At 43.0% G+C, this 20,063-nt stretch overlaps 1 protein-coding gene across 15 annotated transcripts in view; it reads left to right on the top strand.

The window, feature by feature from the left end:
- The window catches only part of DPF3 (double PHD fingers 3), a 188,861-nt gene that overhangs the window by 52,879 nt on the left and 115,919 nt on the right, over window positions 1-20,063 (top strand). Inside the window, exon 2 of one of the 15 annotated variants that reach the window (XM_065064501.1) lies at window positions 7,814-11,178. The exons of 13 other annotated variants lie outside the window; for them this stretch is intronic. The gene's annotated coding sequence lies outside the window, so the exon portion shown is untranslated. One more of the 15 variants, XM_065064502.1, reaches the window with a different exon arrangement.

The following is a 20,063-nucleotide window of genomic DNA, read 5'->3' as shown; positions in this document are numbered from 1 at the left end:
TGTAGCAAGAGAAGCGTAGAGGACATTTATTTTAAGGTCAGTGGTAGATATTGCTGGCTTAAATTGATTGTGGGGCTGTGGCACAGAGTGGCTGTGTAGTAGGCAGGAAGGAGATAAAGCATGTCTGGTTGATTAAAATAGTTCAGGTGTTGAAGCCAATGTAGCAGGTCCTGGGCTTGGAGACAGTTCATGTCTTCCCTGTGCCTTTAGCTCCTCTATCAGCAAGAGTGCTGATAACTTCCTCAAGGGGCTCCTGTGGGAGCCCTCAGGAGGGGAGGTTTATAGAGGCAGACAGTATTTGTAGATTGTGACCAGGTGCCTGTGCTGACCAAGAAAGTTTGTGTTATTGACACTTGGCTGGGAGTGTGCAAATTTCTCTGGCCTGATACAGGCCTTCCTTCAGCAGTGGGGTCCTGGCTTTGTAACGCTGGGTTTGTGCTGCACAGTCTGGCCTGCAGCCTTCAGTGATGAAAAACAGGGCTAAGGCAATATCTATTTAGAGGGACAATGCTTGCAGAAGTGCCACCTTCCTTCAGCCACTGCTGAAGGAAGGCCTGTATCAGGCCAGAGAAATTTGCACACTCCCAGCCAAGTGTCAATAACACCAATGGTATTTGCTGTTTGCAAAGTTGTCCCTGTGTAAGCGGTGAGAACCTACCCTTAAGTAGATTATATCAGGTAGAAGATGCACCTGAGTGGTAGGGGAGATGGTACAGAGCAACTGATCGAGCAGCCTCTCAGCTGAGAGAACAAGAGCAGGATGTTGTTTGAAAGGTTTTTAGCAGTGACATTTTCTACTGGTTGCATCCTTTTGGTGTATACCCATAGGCCATGTCTAGTCTCCCTGCCCTCCAGAAGGGGAAGAATAAGCCACAGTGACAGCAATGGATATTTGTCGATGCTGAGGGGTATGAAGAGGGGTATGAGGGTGGTGTTTAATTTTATTTTGAATGGGGACAACTGTAACATTAATGAAAATGCACTGAAGTCTGGAGAAGGAACCTACCTGCTTCTCACTTGCTTCCTTGTAGCTCTGCTAAGCACACCTTTCTGATTACTCTTGACTTTTCCCACAAAAGTTCACACATGCAATAATTTTGTTTAAATCTGTTTCTGCTAAAGAGGGTAAAGAAAGAGAGATCATTAGGTCCCCTAGAATGTGCTAGGTTTAGAGCAAAAGCTGAGCTCTTGGTTTTACAATAACATTGATTCTTCAGTTTGCTTCTGTGTACTTCCAATGCTACTGATCAGTTATGTGTCTTAAGTCATGTGTCATTTTACTATTTTTACATATTCTCAGGTCAAAAACTGCTCTTGAACATAATGTTGACTGCCATAGGTTCATATAATCATTTAGTTTGGAAAAGACCCTCAAAATCAACTGTAAACCTAAGACTGCTAAGTCCCCCACACTAAACCATGTCCTTAAGCACCACATCTACATGTCTTTTAAACATCTTCAGGGATGGTGACTTCACCACTTCCCTGAGCAGCCTGTTCCAGTGCTTGGCAACCCTTTTAGTGAGGAAACTTTTCCTAATATCCAATCTAAACCCCCCCCTAACACAACTTGAGTCCATTTTCTCTTGTTCTATCACTTTTTACTTGGGAAAAGAGACTGACACCATAAACTAGCTTCCTCATGGAAGATTCCTTTTGTCTCCTTTTATCTACCAGTCATATAACAAATGCACTTTTACCTTCCTTCGGTCAAGTAGACAGGCCTTACCAATATCGTAAGCATGAAATCGTGTTACTTTGCAGAAATGTCCTGCTCAGTAGTGTAACTTGAGAGAGATCTGGCTTTGTGTCTGTATCTCTTTTGTTCTGGAGATGTTTCTGTCTTCCAGCACTACAGATATGTGAGTAGAGGGGATGCCAGATACCATAGTATTTGATGTACTTTTATTTCTAGCTGTTCCTTGACTCTACATCCTGGTACTTTTTCTTTAATGTTGTGCTTCTTATAAGAACATTAACTCAAGTCATAGTTCTGTTGCAGAACAGCTTGTTACCACTATTTTAAAATGGTTCCCAAGATGGCCTTACCTCAAGTATTTTAGTATTTCCCCCAAACACAACCCCACAGGTTGTTAACACAGCAGCACATGACAGCATTTACTCTAATGGAATTATTTGAGCAAATTTTGAATGTATGCAGGAACAGTGGGTGAGAAGCAAGTGTACAGAAGTTCTTGCAAGAGGAGATGGGATGGGCAGCGTGGAGCACACTGCACATGCCTGGGGCTCTGCTGGGCTCTCTGGGCCACACTGTTCTGCTCATCCAAACCTGGCCAGGCCCTGGGTCAGTAAGAATTATGAGAAGTTGGTCAACACTTTCAGTTTCAAAGCCTGTGGTGCTTCTGGGTCAGATTCCTTTGTGGTTTTCATCTGATTTAAATCAAAAAAAGGATATATGGACAGAGTGATTTCTGATTAAAAAAAAAATGGAAAGAATGAGAGTAAACCTACCAGGCACTGCTTCAACCCAAGCCAGAATAGGAGCAAGAGGAAGGGAAACTATTACTTCTTCTCAAAAGACGTTCACCAAAAGGCAGTCCTGCGCATCCACCTGGCAAGAACACACAAGTTTATTTTTGTCCTGGGAAACTGTTTTTGGATCTTTGAAATGCAAGCCTTGTTATGGCAAGTTTGAGGAGTTTGCTGAGTATCAGACTGCTGAGGAATTTGCTTTGTTACATTCTTCTCTCCTTCCTTCTGCTCTTCCCCAAGGAAGACATCTTTTAAAGATCCTGCCGCCTCCCAAAATACCATAGTAACCCACCAACTTTGCCAGAAAATGCTTAGCACATTAGCGGGCTTAAGTGTCATAGTTGTAAACCCTCAGAAGGCTGCAGAGCTGCATAGATTTCATTCCAGTATCCTTTCCAGCTGGTGGCTTTTTGACAGCCCTCAGTGGGCAGAGTTACAAACTCATGAAGCCCGTGGTACAGATGAAATACACGCTGCTGTACTGCACAGAGGGGCTGGTCATATATGTGTGGATGTGGCAGAGAGAGGAGGGTTATGAGATCAGCTGCGTGTCTGTAGGGAGAGAGGTATGAAATGGTAAGGGTAAGTTTTCCGTTACATAGTGTCCAAATAAAAATGTTTGTTATTATTGAGGTTATCTGTTCTAGAATGAGGGAAAAAAAGAAAAAAAAAAAAAAGAAAAAAGGTCAGCACTGCCCTATCCAGCATTCTCTGTAAATTAGCTGTATTTATGCCCTGCTGTTTTGGCTGTCTTGGATAATTCCTGTCTCCTCTAACTTACTTCTGTAATTGCTGAGTGACAGATTCTACACACAGCTTCAGGAGCATGACATCAGAAACCGTTCTTCCTGAGTTAATGGAATTGTGCTGATTTTTTTCTTTTTAACCTGGTGCAACTGAGAGCACTTCTTGGTCACTGTCTGGATTAACACCTGTTAGCAAGAACAGAGAGGTCCCTGTGCTGCTGAAGCTGCTTATCTCTCTTGTAGATGTTCCTGTCTTTTTGTCTGCTCAGTGCGAGGAGGCATGATGGAGCACAGGAATGTGTCATAGCCTTTGCATTCCCCTCCCTGCTGGTTTGGGGCAGCTCAGAACGAGAGGAGACTAAGGACCCATTAGCGAAGTGAGTGGGGGAATGCTTAGTAACCTCCTATATTCTTGATCGTGGAATCTGACCTTTTGGCTGTGGCTGCTGGCAGGGCTGCGAATGGGCATAGAGGCAGAGAGAATGCATAGCTCCACTTTCTTTTCCCAAAATTACCATCCTGCAGGCTTTTGGTGTGCAAAAGCTGCTTTCAGACTGCCTGCCTGTTTTAGGCAGAGCCTCGCTGTCACCTTCCCCTCGCAGGACACAGCTGCTCTGTGATTGCGGAGGCTGAATGTTGATGGTCACACAGCTGATGGGCAGCACCTCTCTGCTTCAGAGCCGGTGGCCCTGTCCCAAGTTGCTTCCAGCCTGGGAGCTCCTCCTTCCAACAGGGCCAGTTGAACTTTTGCCTCCATGCGAAACAGTCCCTTCCAGTTCCTTTTGCCTTTTGAGCTCCACAGGAATGTGAATTCCTTCTCTCTCAAAGGTGAGGTGGTGCCCATAATTTCCAGCACTCAGTAGTGCCACATGTTTCCTGATAAGTTCAGTGCTTGCCACAGCCTGTACCAACCGTTTCTGGGTCTACATGAACTTTGCAACAGCTCTGAGCTCTCCCACAGAGGTCTAGTGCTACAGGCTGAGTGATGAGAGCTATCCTGTTTTGTGTAAAGCAGGGGCTCCTGTATTCCCTTTCCAACTTTGAACACTAGAAGTGGTCTGAATCCCGTCAGGGAACAGCGCTCCAAGTGCTGGTCTCCAACATAGCCTGTCACTACTGGACTGTAAATACCTTTAATGACACTTCACACTGGCATTTCCTAGCTACAGAGCACAACCAGCTTGCAGCTCAGAGGATGCACATCTGACCATGCTGCCAGCAGGGAAGCTTCACTAGGAACACTCGAGCTTGAACACAACTGTATGCTAGTGATGTGGCAAGATCCTGCAAGGCCTGATCTGTGTTTTGTTAGGAGTTTTGGTTTAGTTTACCATTGGAGATGCAATGTGTTGGAGTGGTTGGACATTCTCTCTGGAGGGAAAAGCTCAATCAGTCCTGTCTACAGGGAGGAGCAAGGTCCACCTAGAATGAGAAAAGGAAGAGGTGCTGATGTTAGCCTGCTTTTTTCATGCTCCTACACGGTCCACTCTGTGGATGAAGTGATATAGTTGCTTATACTACGTTGTCATAGTTACTTACTCTGTGTGAAAAAAAAAATCAAGGATGGACATTCAGATTTTGCAGAATTGATAGGGTGCTCCACTCTTTTTTATTACTTTGGGACAAGACTGAAGTGTCTAATGCAACATAACGTCTTTTAGAAAAAAACAGAAGCAGCAAAAAAAACGCAACTCCAAGTCTTTCTTCCAGTATTTCCCCAACATTGCATAACACTACGAATGCAAGCGGCGTGTTTTGAACAGGTGTCGAGTTGTGCCTCACTGCTTCCTGTATTTCAGTACCTGCTATCTGATTGGAACCGGAGTGCAGGTATTGAGTGCCTGTGTGCCCTGTGTCCTGGTAACACTTGATTATGCATGCACCGAATCACCAGCCCTTCGCTATTCTTTGTCCGGAGCTGAAGCGCTTCTCCTTCCACCTTTCTCGTCTCCCACTGCGTATACACGTTGTGCAGTCACACACTGGGCTGAGCTCCTCTTGCACCAAATCCACCGTGCTGTTGAAGGAGGATGTTATGGTGCTGGAACAAATTGCAGCATAAAGAAGCCAAGAAATGCGTGAAAAAAGGAATTGTGTTTAAACCATCACACCAAATAAAAGAAAAACCCAAATAAATGCAGAGACAACATGAAATCTCCTCTTTGATGTTCTGTGCTGGGAAGGTTTCAATCTCTTTTTAAAGCTCCTCCTCCACCCCCTTGCTTCTTATGGGATTGTATCCAATATTCCAATGTTCATGTAATGCCTTGACTTTGCTATCATTCTTCTTGGGATAATTATGGGTTAGTATAATGTATCTATTGTTCTGTTCCACAAAGCAGCACTGTCATACGGATGGCAGGGGCAGGGTGAGGGGTTCTCTGTGTGTTCTCCTGCATCCACACTGTGCCTTCAATTAGTGTTCTTCCTTGTCATTCTTTTTTTTTTTTTTTTTTTTTTTATTAAATTTATTTTCCTTCCCATAGTGAATGTCGAGCACTTCCCTTTCTTAGACTGTTGGTCTCTTTTTCCAGTTACACTTGTGCCCTGTTCTTCAGTTTTGGCTGAGTTCATTCCCATTAAGGCAGCTTTGCCTTTTAGGTGAAAATAACATGCAACCAAGGTAGTGAGCTATTGGTATCTACAGAGAAAGCAGATACCTTATCCCAAACCTTATCAGTTGAGTCCCTTATGTTGTCTTGCATTGTTTTTTCCTGAATCCAGAAAGAAGAAAAAACCCTGCCCTGTGCCCACGGGCTCCACTCTGCATTTGGGCCCTGCTGCACGAGGCACCGCACAGACATGTACTGACACAGTCCCTGACTCTGCGTACTCACACGTTTTTCTGTAACAGCATTTGTCTTTGCCCTCCAGGTGCAGGTGTGGGAGACTGCTCTTTAGAGTTGTAAAGTGTTTTTGGTGCTGGGGCTTCAGTCACGTTTGCTAGACAAGGTGCTGTGTGTATTTTGGGTGCTAGAGAAACATTATGGAGAGGCTGAAGAGCCCAGTTAAATCTCTGTTGTTCTACACAGGAGATAAATGTTGGTTCGTAACTGGTGGAGAAACTGTGTAATCAGTTGCTCGCTTTGTATTGTTGCCACCTCCAAGATAAATAGTATTCAGGGTTGGTGCTATATTTTAGCCAGTAAGGCTGTATAAGCAAATAGGTTCATCTTGATTAGCTGCTGTTTATTTTGCTGTAAACTACTTTCTGCCTTTGAGTCAAACGAGTGGTCTGGAGAGATGGTTCCTGACTAGACCATCAAAGGAAAACAGTAGTGCGGTGTTTTTTTACTTTTCAGGACTTCACACAACTTCCTCCTCTTTGAATGTGGGTTTACCAGAATGATGAAGTGAGAACCTCCACACTATTGCATTTTTAAACCCTGTTGCTGCAAGGAGGCAATTACAGATTTTAGAAGAATCTGGATTAAAACCTCTCTGCTAGCAGTGAGTGTGCCTCAAATGCATTTACCCTCCCTGCTATGAAAGTGGACAAAAGCTTGCTCAGAGGTCAGAACTCTGTCTCTTCTTCTGAATTCCCTGGGCTTCCTCTTGCTCCTGTTGCACAGAGCTAAACCACACAGTTTTCACTTGAATGTGTCATTTAAGATACCTTACATGAATCTTGGAAAGATAGGAAGGTTCATCCAGGCATAGCAACCATCCATTGCTATGTCATTCCACCACAGGAAGTGACTCCTAGTGTGAAGCCTTTAAAATTGTCAGTGTCTCTGTACAACTTCGCAGATTTGCAAATGGGAAGAAATGTAATGTCCACCCGTGGGTGTGTGGAGTGGAGGAAAAGGGACTTAGTAGATGGACTTCTTACTGTGCCCTGAGAACGCAATCTTATTAAAACAAAAAGTAATCTCTTTCATAATGATAATGTGTAGAACTGTGTCTCCAAGACAAAATAACCAACACAGATGCATGATTTGGCAAGATGCAAACATTAAACAGCCAACCTCTTTGTCCCTGGTGTAATTCCGTGGACTTCAAGGGAGTTACACCAGTGGCAGTGAATCTGGCCTAAAATGCCTTTGACTATAATCTGTTGTTTTATATCTGGTGTCCTGAATAATGCTGAATGAGATTTAATGTTTCAGAAATAGAAGAAATCTTGTGTGTTCAGTGCAGCACGCCGAGCAACACACCCACATGTGAGCACACCCGCATCCCCGCGTGTGTGCACGTGCCCCGATTGCTCTCTGGGGACATTCCCAGCACCGAGATGCGCCTGCGAGGTGTGTGCGCAAGCCAGCTCTGGCTGCATTGTGTGTCTTGGAGAAGCACAAGGATGCTTCTCACAACCGCTGCTTGCCTTGTGCTTGCTTTTTGTATTTCTCCTTTGTATCCTGAAGTAGAAACCACAGGTTAATCCCCATCAAAGCCTGTAAACGATTGCCCCTGTTGGACCAGACCCAGAAAAATTCCTCCCGCTGGCTTAAGCATATTTACATACCACAGGTCATTACAAGTTGGCACTCACCTTTGTATTCATTCCCACGTGTCAAAGCAGAGATATTGGTTCATTTTTTTTTTCTCTCTCCAATATTTTTTCTATTTTCCAGGTTACCTTTTTTTTGAAGAAACAAGAAAGCCAAAGGAGTGATCCCCATGGGTCCTGACATCTGCTGCAGTCATTCTTACTGACTCAAAGGAGACCTAGGGAAGGAGAGGGAACAGTCTGGCTGCAGTCTCTTGTTTTTTCTCTTTCGTGGGCTCCCACTCTGCACCCTCCTGGGTCTGCAATCCACTAACTAGCTCCTCCTGACTCCAGCTGTCATTTTTCCTTTTTAACTACTCCTCTCTCAAAGCACCAAATGTCATCTCTTGTTGTTCCCTTAGCTGGGGTCAAAGACTCCTTTATGTGCCTTGCACTGATCAAGGATTTTTAACTGGGAATGAGAGTGGTAATCAACTGCATGGTCACGGAAGGGAAGAGATTAAATCCAAGAATTGCCAGTGATTGCCCCACGTGAAGAACAGCAGCTAGCAAAACACATGCTATCATTATGCTCTCATGATTATTTTATTCCCTTAGTGACAGTAAAATGCTATCTGTACCAGAAAGGTAGAACAAAGTCCATCCTTGTCTAGCCCTGTGGTATTCAATGGATTTTCAGTGTGGTAGAATTGGGAAAATTTAGATTTACAGTGAGGAGTGACTCATATTTTCAGACCCCCTCCCTTGGAGATTTCAAGAAAGGGAGAAGGCAAATCAAACATATGTTTGTGTTCTAAATTGAGGATAATTTTTATTTCCAATCTTGACTCTATAGCTATGGGGAAGTCATTGGAGGGTGCAGTGACATGTGACTTCTGCTGTGGCTTGCCACTTCCACTTCATCAGCCAGTTTTGGGACATGATGGCTGAGTAAAAGGGGAGAAAGGCAGGGTACCTAGTGCTACTTCAGTCTCTGCCCATGATTTATTTTTCTGGTTTATTCAAGACAGAAACAAGCTCCAGAGACTGCAGCAGATTGCAAACTGTTAAATTTCACAGATGTTTAACAAATGTTAAATTTCACAAATTTTGCCTAGGAAGGCAAAAGAATTAACAAACAGGCTAGGTGATGAGAATTACCTTTGGATTGATTAATTACTTTAATTTTAATAGCCTAAACTGTCTCCTTCAATACACTCTTTTTAAAGACTTGTCAGTCCCTTTAAAGCATCTTCTGTTGTTACAGAGCTATAGGGAGAACAGTACAAAGTGTCCTGATTCTCCTTTTGCACTGATGGAAGTCAGAGTACTCTGAAGTATCTAGGAACTGAGTCAGCCCTCTTCCAGAAAAGCATTTGCTTCACAAGAGAAAACCAGGCTGTATTTAGAGTTTGTTTAATTAAGGGAGACCTGGCTGGTGGAGAGAGAGTCTTCAATGAACTCAAATTGCCAACTTTTGCTAAGATATGTGTTAGAGAATAACACGCTAGTATCATTCTGTGTCTATTCTCTAGGCATTTGACAGTGTTTTGGTAATGCTTTTGTTACTTTCTTAGCAGCTCCAGGTTCTAGAAGCCAGGGACTGCATGAAAATTTCAGCTTTATAGCAGAAATTTCTGTGTCTGTTTGCAATAGGAATATCTAGTTCTGAAATAATCTACCAGTTCAAAAACAGGACCCAACTCATGATTTTTTGAGTGGTTTGATTTGGAAATACTGTAAGTACCAGATGCATGTGGCATCTGGAATACAGGAAGAAAGATGGGAATATCAGGATAAAAAAAGACTTTTGTACCATATGTCTGGGGTTAAGCTTCTTGAACTTGTGCTTCATCCTCTTTCTGCCTATTTTTCCATTTAAAATAGGAGAAGTGCCTGAATCTCAAGTTTAAATTGGAACCTACTGGGAAAGTTTCATCCAAATATTACCTTGTGAAGCCCCTGAATGTGGGGACATGTGGAGTTGTGCCTGACCTAACTTTTCCTGCTTCCCTCTGCCATGATGTTTCACCTCTAGCATGGAGCCTTTAGATACAGTTTTCAGGTCTATCATCCCTTCTATGCATTGTTATATGAAAATAAGGATGGATAGGAGGAGTCCACAGTCCTAGAGATGCTTGTCAACTGTCTTCTTGGTCTCCTACTTTGCCTTTCTCTGTAGCACGGGATACGGGTCACCTCCTGGGACCATCTGAGCATATTCATCCCACTAATCCCTTGGAATTGTGCATGCCCTAGAACACTGGTGATGCCCTTTTTCTGAGGCAGATTAGTACTTGAGAGGCCTGGTCTTTTTTACTATATAACTTAAGATTTTTTTAGAATACTGGAAATTTGTACCCAGTTTTGTGTGGACGTCTATGTGCTAAATACTCCATCTTTCAGTTTGTAATTTCCAGTCCTTTGTTCAAAGACACACAGTCTCTGCTGTGTGCTGCTCCATTTACCGCTCCCTTTTCACTCTTTCCTTGCCATCTTTCCTTCCTTATTTAAATTTGTCATTCCCAGTGGTATTGCTGTTTTGTTCAGTGGGACCCATGATTAAGTTTCGCCATTGGACTGATTTGGCTTGACACCTGTCTTTTCAACCCAGTGGTCTTTGAACAAACCCCTCAATACACATGCAAATAGCAACACTGAAGGTGTGGCCTCATTCTCTCATTCTTCTTCTGCCTTGTGCAGTCTTTTTACTTTAGCAAAGGGGGTGTAAAATCAGAATGGAGTGCTCAGTCTATGCAAGCTTTAATGGCAACCAAGTGTACAATCGCATGGGGAAATGATGTTTTTGAAGTTCAGATTCAGGCCCTAAATCCAGGCTGAAGTTAAAATGACATTTGTCATAATTTAGCTGCCACTGTAATATTCAATATTTTAGAAAATAAATTGTAATTTTCTGGTTCCACCTTTTTTTCTCTGCTGTTGCTCTACTCAAATACATTGACAGTTGCAATCACATGGAAAGATACTACTACAGCAGCCAGTTTGATCCTTCAGGACATAACATAAACATGTTCCTTAAGTGACTATACAATGTAGAATACTGAATGAAGCAGCTAATTGTGGAAACCAAGTACTATATTTTCACTGTGATTTTTGGAACACTAACAACTCTCTAAAAAGTAGATGTTGCTAGAACTTGTTTTTCTTTCTACAGAACCACATGTTCTGGGATTCTTATCCAATATTTTATCAAGATTTTGTCTTTTATGTAGGTAGAATTAACAGAAAACAGACAAACAAACCAACCTAAGCAAAAGCATGTAACATAAAGATTCTGAAAAGTCTCAGGTTTTAGATATTAAAAACTATCTCAAAACCAGGTCTGCCTATAGTAAATTATAACCATACTTGCTATCACCTCAAATCCTCTTGGAATTTTTGCCACAGATGCTTGCCAGATGCTGCAGCAGTTTCCAGCTGTTTCTCTACTCTTGGATGCACCAGGCAAAACTGAGAAACCTCATCAGCTGATGGACAAACTTGTGAAGGGTAAAAAGGAGTAGGAACTGCTAAGTGGGAACAGAGGGAATTTAGTCTAAGATGATGCTGACTGAAGATGCAAATGTGAGCTGTTTATCAGCTGGCTTCATACTGAAGGCTCATTTTCCTTTGGCATGTTCTCTACTTGTACTCCCTCTCCTTCAGGCTTCCTTCAGTCTTTTGGCTTGCTCGACCAAAAAAAAAAGAGTAAGAAAGATAACCATGAACTTATAATTCATATAAGTGTATAATTTTCTTATAATTGAACTTCTTTCTGGCAAGAAGCCACAGGGAAAGCAAGAGAAGAGATCTCCCCCAGCTCTTAATTGCCTCCACAATCCCCAAGGGATTGTATATAAATGCATAAAATGCCAGATAGACACCAGGCATTCTCTGCATTCAAAAACTAAATGTGAGTTCCTATAGCTCCTCCCAAGTCATTCAGGGCAGCCTTATAAACAATCTCCATGTGGCAGTGATTAATTTGTAAGTATATGCAATTTGTCTATGTATAGACATGACTATAGATCAGTGATGGCCAAACCTGAGAAGTTTGATTCTTGAATGGACTGAGAGGGAGTGACATAATCACCAGGGTGCGGTAACCTGACGGCTGTGCTGTGCTGTCTTTGATGCTTTGTCATCATTGTTGTGCACTGGTGGTAAGCTGTGAGCAGATGCCTTAGCGCAGTGTCAGATCCTCACACCACAATTAGCTTGTAGAACTCTGCAATTGTGTTTTCTTCCTGAGTGCTGGTGAAGAGTTGCTTCCCATCTCTCCATCTTTCTGCCTCTCTCTTTGACTACATCAAAGAGTGAAGAACAAACTCAAGTGCTTTGAAATATTGGCTAAGCCTTCCTGTTTGTTGAGCAAAGAGAAGCTCTGATTAAGCCTACAGATTTCTCCAGAACCCACATGTGATGTTTTAAGGAACTCAGGTTGAGCATCGTTGAGCTACATAATACATAAGATTATTTTCTGACTCTGCGAAAATGTCCTGTGCTGCACTGAGTGACATGGTGCTATCTCCTAGTCTTTCTTTTTATGCTGAGAAGGATTCAGTGTGTAACTGTTTAGTGCATGTTATGCAAAAACACCTAAGAAAGAATCTCTGAAGGGTTTTTCTCTCCTAAGTCTCAACAAAGATGATGGGATTTTTTTAGTATTCAGTGCATATCGTTTGCAGTTCTCTTTGGGGAAAGAGGGGGAGTGTATGTTTGGAAAGGGGCTAATCATTCTGTTGTGCATGTGACAGAGCAAACAAGGTTGCTGTCAAATAGCAGCAGTTCCTAAGCTAAACACAATGGAGAACCCCCAGTTGAGGGCAGAGGAGACATTTTACTTGCTTGCTTTGTGCTCAGTAGCAACTACACCAAGATGATTCATCTGTATGTGATGGTCCTCAGGAGCAGAAGACTTCCATACCCTCCTTATGCTGTGACCATTTTGCAGATCCTTCCATTTTCTTTCCTCATCAACTCCTGTCCCTTTCATTGTCTTGGAGCTGTTTGGCTTCTCCTGATGAATGTCAAGTGCTTTGGGCCTTCAGGCCTAATGGGTGGGGGCTAAGACTTGGATCTACCCCTGAGACAGACTGGAGCCAGAAAGGATGGGTTGTTTTAAATTGTGTGGTGACGAGCCTTTTTTTCCCTCCCTGCTGGGGAAGTTTGTTGTGCCAAATGCCTGGAATGTGGTTTTTCTCCTCTTCCTCCCCCTTCAAAACAGAAAGAGAAAAGTTTACACCATGAATTGTGTTAAACGGAGAACATAAATCCAAGCTGTATTGCAGCATTGCTGGGCCTGGGCTCCTATTGAAGCGGAATGAGGCAAGAGCAGCTTTCTCTTGCCTTCCTCCCTTATGGTCTCCCCACATCAAACTCTTTCTTGTGGTACAGTCCTGTTCAGATGGGAGTGTGGAAATGCCAGGAGAGAGTGTGCGTTGCTCCAAAGTTCTTACAGGTCTGAAAGCAATATGTGACTCCTTTACAATAATTCAGCCAGAATGAGGCAGCCTCCCAGGCCAAAATTAGTTGTGTTGCCGGTGCAGGAGAAAGAGAGACAGATTCCTCTGGGTACCTGTCAGAAGTGGCTGCAAGCCCTTTTGAGGCAAATCCACTCTGCAATAGAGATTTGATGGTCCCTGTGCCCTGGCCACGCATGTCTGGACTGATGTCAGGGTCCAATGCAGCATGTTATATGACTTCTTACTCCTTGCATCAGGCCTGGTACTTTCTCAGAACTTCAGGATGAAGTGTTTCCTTATGATTACTGACTGGCTGAAGAGATGTCTTATTACATCCAGAACTGAAAATTAGAGTCCTTCTCCCTGTCCCAGCCATGGAACTGGGAATAAATCGGTGCCTGTCAGTTTTACAGGAGATAATGGAGTACCTTACACAGAAAGCCAACCTAGGAGGGCCTTGATCGGAGCATGAATGGGAGTATAATAATCCACTGAGTGCGATAACGTAAACTTTAGCAGAGATGGATGAGTTCATCTGAAATGGCTCTGGAGTGAATGCCAAAAGCAAAAGCTTCTCTTTGGCACTGGTATTTCAAGAAGAAAAGCAATTCACACAGTGGAAGAAAGGTATATTGGGAGGGTAACAAGAAGAGAGCTTAAATAGAGGGCCCTGCTTAGTCCCAAAATTTATTAAAACCAATACTGACTGGCTCTGAAGTCTGCTGCAATAAAATAATAAAACTTACTCTCAGATAAAAATTCTTCTCACGGTGGTGCAAGACCTGCATTCGTCCTTCAGTTCTAGACAATATAACATTACTACCGGAGGTATGTTAACCTGCTGATAATATTTTAGTGCTTTTGCCTGCAAGCTCATCAATGTTTGTGTAGCATTAAAACTCTTATTTTTATCAACTTCACCAGCCCTTACTGATGCAGCACTGGAAGTCTGGGAAGAACCGCTTGCTTTTGCTGTGAGAGATGGGATGAAAGGTTAGAGGGGGTGGATGGCGATCGCATGAGCAATGCAGGTCAGGTTACTGGTGGATTCCTCTTGCAAGATAAGTGAGAGCCCTCTGAAAGGTAATTATTGGAAAGCATAAATTCCTGAGATAACCTGTCCGAGAAGAAATACTGACAGGAGCAGAGGCCATGTGTTAAAGGCTAGCCATTACTCCGGGGCGATGGGCTAACCTCTTTCTCTGTTTTTTTCTGTAACCTCTCCTTGCTCTGACAGCTTACTCCCTCAGTTCTTTTCCTTCAGTTACCTGTCAATTTTTTCTGGTCCTCTTTATAGACCACTGAGATACTCATGTCCATTCTGTACTAATTGAGGTCCAGACAAGTGGAAACTCAGCATGCAGTTTAATTCCGTGTCCAAATTCTTGTTTAGTCCTTGTCTTTGCTTGTCATTGTCACTGCAGTGTTCAGGTAGCTTTTACAGCATAGAAAGGTTGCTCTTGTATTTCTTTAACTGTTTTTTTTATAGAAGAGCTTCAGCTAGCTTTCAGGGATGGCACTGAGTCAGATTTGCTTCTAAATGAAGAGAATTGTGGGATTGCAGTTTGGGAAGAATGTCTCAAAGACTGGGAAACATTTCAGAAGAAAAGATGGAGTAAAACTGGGAAATAAGAAAAGTGCCTTCTCTTTCTCTGTGGCTTTGTTATGCAAACTCTGTGTCTCATCTGTAATGTAGAGATAATGATATCTACCCAGCTCCTATTTCCACTGGTTGATTGATTAATGACTCTTTCATGATCCCTAGATTACACTTTTGGGACCTACTTCTTTAACTACTGCAGTGTGTTACATCCCAGAAAGAAAATGGAAGTAATGTGTTAGCTCTGGCTAGTTCCAGCTAGAAAAACATGATAAACTGACCTGAGCAGGCTTGCCTATGTGTACCTGCTTCTAAGACCTCATTCTAAAAGTGCACAGAAGCACGTGCTGTCTGTTTAGCTGCCATTTCTGTCCAGCAAAACATTCAAGTGTCTGCCTAACTTTGAACTGAAGAGGACCTGCACACTCAATGAGGTGCTTTGCTGAACTGGGAACTGATGCTTGGTCACAGGCAGGGTTTCATCATGAGCCTTTGAAGACCTCAGTGAACACACAGGACCAAGAAGGATCTGAGGTCTGCCCTAGCATAATTTGGATATGCGTTAAACAACTGGAGTCTTTAAGAATGGTGAAACTTGCCAAAAGAATAGGTTACTTGAGCAGAAGTGAGGATCTTTATTGTGCGGTGATAATTGCAGCCACACACTTCTGCAAGCTTTGCTAATTGGTAAGTGAATTGCAAGGCTTTTCTATTTGCTTTTGCTGTTCTACAGTAATAACCACCTCAATCTGATACTTGAGTTAAGGTGGTGCTGAGAACAGGAGGCAAGCCAGAAGAAAAACACATGCAGGAAAAGTTGGTGTATAGTGGAACCACCATCAGCCATACGAGTTTCTGAAAGCTAGTTGTGGCAAGTGCTTTTTCTTGACTTTTTCAAACAATTCCTCTTATATGCTGCATAAGTATCTATAGAAACAACAGCACAGGTGTTTGAAACATCACTCCTCAGAGTTAAAGAAATGTGTGTATTTGCAATGATGTTTTTCTCTGCTCCCATGAGATGTGCTCCTGTGTGTAGACCTTTGAGATAGTTCAAGTGTGCTCTCAATACAGGGCACTCTTTATGCTGAGGGAACTGTGAGATGATGTATTGGAAGACACAGTGAACCTGTTTCACCTCTTACTTCTAACTTCTACTGTTCCTTTTTGAGGCGTAATAGCGATACTTCAGCAGAGGAATGCCCGTAATCTGCCCTACTTCCATTTGTGGGTAGAACTGGGGGAAGGAGGTGAAGAAAGGAAATCTAATTCACAGTCCTCTTGGGAATTCCCCTATGTAGCATGAGTCAAGTGTATCCCTGCTGTATGCCTGCTGAGGTCTGTAGATTTATACAAGTATCAGAATGATTGTTCCTGTGTGTTGAAGAGAAATAATAAGTCAAAGAAACATAACCTTGATTATCCAGGTTTAAGATGCTTTTGCAGAGAACAGAAAATATGATTTCCCATTGTAAGTGTTTTGTGTGGTTAATAATTATTGACTAGGTAGAGTAGATTTTTGTGTTTTCTTACATGTGTATTCTATTTGTCATACATATCGTGACTGGGGAACTGAAAGGGCTACCCATTCAAGATTAGTAACTTTATCTTTAAAGTATTGGTTATAGCTGATATTTTTTTTTCCAAGGCTGACCTTGGAGGCAAAGTGAACTCTAATAATTATGTGGTTTTATTCTAGATCTATATAAATCTCTGCTTTGCTACTTGTGTGATTATTTCATCTGAGCAAAATGGATTGTTTCCTGTAGTGGGATTTCCTTTGCAGCAGGAGATACATGGTTCCTACAAAAGAGGAAAGTCAGCAGAAAAATGTGGGCTCACTAACTCTTCCTAGTAAAAGGAAGTACCTAAAATATTAATGTAATTACAATGTGATGGGGAAGCTTGCCTGCCATTTAGGCACATTTCTACTACTCTTCTATTTGCATTTTTATTTCAATCTCTTCTAAATTCTGCCGTTTGGATTGAATGGAACTGTCCATTTGTCTACTAAATAACTGCACCAGGTACAGGGGAAATCCCAGCCTGGGAACTTCCAGGAGGGTTAAGAGAGGTCATTCAGAGCAGGACGGTGCTGTAGGGCTTGGATGGTTTGGACTCTGCAAAACCCACATGCTCTTTCCTGGCATCTCCCTGCCTGTTGAGATCTGATGCAGATACATGGCTTCATGAAAGATGACATACATAGAGACACACCAAAAGGAATGCTCTTGTCAGCTTAGCTGATGTCATTTGAGCCAACAATGTAACTGTGGTGGTAGGGAAAAACTCCTCCCATTTGTATTTGCTGTGTCTGCCAGGTGGGCTGTGCTGAGTGACAGAGATGTCACCACTGATGGTGTGGACAGGCAAACAACCAAACAAGTGTGCTGCTTTACTGATGCAGGCTGGCTGTAGTGCTGGAGACTACCTCTGGAGGTAAAAGGGGTGTGTGATCTGCACCTCAGCTCCTCCAGGTAATGACAGACCAAGTGGCCTCGGCTGAGGTGGCTCAGGGAGTGCTCAGGGAGACAAACAGCAAAGAGCAGGAGAGTAGAAAGGGACGGGTGAAACTTTTAGCCAGCACAGCTAGAGCTGGGAGACAATGTCCGGTTATGATCTGAGCATCTCTTAGTATAGACAGTGCCTAAAGTAGCGCACACAATTCATTAGTGAGGTGTGCGGTGTTACTCATGTCCTGCAGAGGAACTGTGAAAACTACAAAGGAAGTCATGGGACAGTCATTTGTAGAACCCTGATTTGCTGGCTTCCCAGTGCCAGCTCAGGCGGCAGAGTATATTTTTTTACTAATCTACCTTTCTCCTGGTTGTAGGAATGCAAAAGATGAGTCCACTGTGGGAAATCAAGACTGAGGGAGTTGAATGTGCAGATTTTGTTTTTGAATACGTCTGACCCCTAAGACTATGACTGCACTAAGCTGAACAGACTTCTGGTGACCCCAAGCCCCAGCAGCTTCAGATGCTTTTAAAAAAATATATATTAAAAAATAGATTGGATGTTGTCATGTCCAATCTAATATTGTTGCTGAAGTTTTCATTAGTTCATTTCTTTAGTAATTGGAGAGAATTTTTGACCTTTTGGGGGAGGTTAGGACCAAGCTGAATTCTGGCAGCTGTCTTCAGATACAAAAGAGGTCTAGGTTATTACCTTTTGTACCTGTTGTTCATTTAATTGGCTGATGCTGCATCTCTTTAAAACAGAAACCCTGGCCTGAGAAAGAATAGATGCTCTGAGATATCTCCAAGGAGTCTGCCTCTGAGATTAACCTAATTGGTCACTGTGCTGAGTCTAATAGAGATTGTATGCAATGTCTGTCTATGGAAACACCTTAGGCAGCCTGGTGTGTGGCATGGAAACTGCTACTGTTATCTTTTCATGGATATGGAGAAAAAGAGTAGTGGACAAGTTACCACAATCACCATGGTTGTTAACAGTCCAGGATACTTGAATGGGGCTGAGAAATTAATCTTCTGAAATACCTCATCTAAGCAAACATCACCTTCTACCATACACAAATACCTGTTGTATCTAACCAACAACTGTGCATGTTAACTGCTGAGTAAGATGGACATTGTGATCCCAGCTTTTTGGCTTCGAGAGCTGGGAATGTTGCTGCCGGCCTTCTGCGGGGCCATGCACAGCTGCAGGAGGAGGAACTTATCCAGCTCTGGTCCTTCCTGCGCAAAGATGGCAGCAGCTCTTGACCCTGAAAGCCAGATCTGGCCTGTCAGCAGAACACCCTGGTGTACCACTCTCTTCTTGGCAGTATTAACTTGTGCTGCTGTTTCTTTTCTTTAAATGGAGATGTTGGCAGAGCTCTCATACTTCCACAAGACTTGTGAGGATGGGGCTAATCAGATCAGTTTTCCCAAAATTGTAAGCTATGCCTACCTTTTGTCATTTTTCTTCAGAGGCAGATTTTTTGCATGAGATGATACCTGTAGTTTCGCATTGGATTAAGTTACAGTTTAAGACTGTTTCCAGAGTAATGAATTTAGCTCACTCTATGAGGCTGGGTGCTCTGTTATGATTCAGCACCATACCGTGATTCAAGCAGTGAGAAGCCTGTCGATTCTGGCCACAAATAGCCAGTAGGGATTTCCAACCCACCAGGGGAATTCTTGCTGATAAATACCTGGCAAAAGGGGATTCCTTTGCCCTTCTGCACACAGGGGATGTGCTTGTGCTAGGTGCTCATAGAAGGAAGCTGGAAAATCTCACATTGCTTTTTCACTGATCTAGGATTCAGCCTGGACTCGTAGCTCAGGACATCTCCTTGACTGCTGTTAATGTCTGGACTGTGCCAGTGCTGACTCAGGAACTTGTCATCAGCTCTCTCATGGTTCCTAATCTCTCACACCACATACAGTCTATGCACCTGGCACAGTGCTTCTGAGCAAGTGCTTGAAATCTTGTCTGTTTTGACCTGGCTGTATGGGTTCTTCCAATGAAAGGCTTTAACTCACTTTGCAAGCCTTTCCTTTCAATTACCCTTCAATCATTGCTGTTCCAGCAACACTGTCTCTGCTTGCAGCTGTATACTGCTTTGTGGTCTGATTTGTGTGCTCTGGCTAATACTGAAACAGTTCTGCTGGCCATTTTTTTTCTCTGGTTCCCATGCTGGGGAAAGTTATCCAGGCCTCTTTTTGTCCATCAGGTGAAATTATGCAACGTGTGTGGAAATGAAATAGATGTCTCAAGGACTGGCTCTTGGAGAGTCTAGGACAGACATGTGTTTGTAGTTCTTTACACAGCTGCCAAGTTTATGTTAAAAAACTGAAAGCCCAGAAAGTTTGAGTCATTCTGTAGCCCATCTGGAAATCCTGTTTTGCTCACGTTCACACCCTTTACATCACTGGAAGATGTTGGGCAGGGACAGACACAACTGACCCTTATAAGAAAACTGATTCTGCACATTCCTGCACTTTCTGGCTTGCCCTTGGAGTTTGTGGCGGGATTTTGAGCAATCCGTTAAGCTTCACCTAATGTCAGGAAAACCGTTCTGTATTTCTGTTGAGTCTCAGTATCCTACTTCTCTGCAGTAGCAAAAGGTGCATGATTTAGCATTTAGGAGCTGCCTATAGACTGGAAGTTCCAGAGAGTACAGCCAAAGGAGGGGCCCAGCCAGTCCTTCGTTGCTTAGGGCTTAATAGTGGTCTGATACTCTTGAATATGTCATATTTCCTTTTGCTTCAGTCTTTTGATGGATGTTGTGTTAGCATCCTGCAATGTAGCCTGAAGAGGAGCAGAGCAGAATATTTTATCCCTTCTGGGAAGATGCTCTGTGGCTGGGGGTCTGCTGTCTGAAG

This window comes from Columba livia, chromosome 5, assembly GCF_036013475.1.
Source record: "Columba livia isolate bColLiv1 breed racing homer chromosome 5, bColLiv1.pat.W.v2, whole genome shotgun sequence".
NCBI classification, from domain to species: Eukaryota; Metazoa; Chordata; class Aves; order Columbiformes; family Columbidae; genus Columba; species Columba livia.
Note: the sequence above shows the minus strand (reverse complement) of the source record. Positions and strands in the feature narration are given on the sequence as shown.